General features: G+C 41.1%; 1 non-coding gene across 1 annotated transcript; it reads right to left on the bottom strand.

The window, feature by feature from the left end:
• Window positions 1-1,136: 1,136 nt before the first annotated feature.
• Window positions 1,137-1,208, bottom strand: Trnam-cau (transfer RNA methionine (anticodon CAU)). The gene has a single exon. It is a non-coding gene; the product is annotated as a tRNA-Met (tRNA).
• Between the last annotated feature and the right edge of the window lie 77 nt (window positions 1,209-1,285).

Here is a 1,285-nt window from a genome sequence, read left to right on the forward strand (position 1 = left end):
AGCTGCTTGCCCACGGTACCGCGCAGTGGGACTGAACACGAAACTTCCCTGTATCTCGTCGATAGCTTTTTATTCAGACCTAGTTTATATATATTTGCGGGTCCAATTCAAATACCAGCTTGGTACCTAACGGGAATAAGAGCACCAAAAACTGCAGTACGAAAACGGTGTTCCAAAGAATAGCCTTGCCGCATCACCAGACGTGCGGGTTACAAAGGAATGCGTTCGCATCTGAAGTAGAGAGGGGTTCCGTTCGAAAATTACGTTGCAGTCGTCACGTAATGCCGGTGTCACCGCATTATAAGCTTGTAACTTATCCTGGGAATAGCTGAGTGGGGGCCCTGGGGATTAGGAAAGTTTAATGACGTGTGTTTCTGATCGGATCCTCGAGAGAAGGTGCTTGAATGCTCTACCATAACTGTCCAGCCAGGAATAAGTGGGTGGGTGGATGGATGGCTGTTTGCACACACACACACACACACATATTCAGGATTAAATAAAAAGAAAATAACAAACGAAAAATATGACATACCTTGATAGATCGCTAACCACTACACGCATCTTTTTTTCTCCTTGTTTCTCTCTTTGTTTCTTTCTGTGTTCCTTTCTGTGGAAGAGCGTAGGCTCGATACATTAAAGACTTTTTCAATTTCCGAGCATTATACTAATACATCTATTTGTTTTTTTACACCACCTGTCTTCGTCTGTTGTTTTTTTTTTGTGAATTCTCCATTATTCACTGGAATAATGTTCGCCTCTCAAACCCTCTTTCACGGGACCGAAGAGATCATAGTCCACAGAGGAAGTGAAAACTAGTGAAGAAGTGGCTCAAAGAACAGTCAACAGAATTTTACGCGGCAGGGATACATGCTCTCATCCGAAGGTGGAACATTGCTATTGAGAGAAACAGTGACTATGTTGAGAAGTAAGGATGCGATCCTCAGAAGACCAGCTTCATTTTGATGTGTGATACATGTTCTTGTGTTGGTAATTATACCTGTCCTAAACAAAATGGCATTACTTTTTGACTCACCCTCGTATATAATTGGTATATTCTACTAATATATATAGTTAGTATATTAATAGACAGTTCAGTTGCGATGTGTAGATTAAAAAAAAATAAGCAAAAAATCTTTTAGCAGAGCGTAGTTTCGATCTACGGACCTCTGGGTTATGGGCCCAGCACGCTTCCACTGCGCCACTCTGCTCGACGAGTAGCTTGGCAAATATATAATGTATTCTTTATTCTAGGTTACATTATTTCTATTACATCGTCCATCATTTT

The sequence above is a fragment of the Octopus bimaculoides genome, chromosome 7 (assembly GCF_001194135.2).
Source record: "Octopus bimaculoides isolate UCB-OBI-ISO-001 chromosome 7, ASM119413v2, whole genome shotgun sequence".
NCBI classification, from domain to species: Eukaryota; Metazoa; Mollusca; class Cephalopoda; order Octopoda; family Octopodidae; genus Octopus; species Octopus bimaculoides.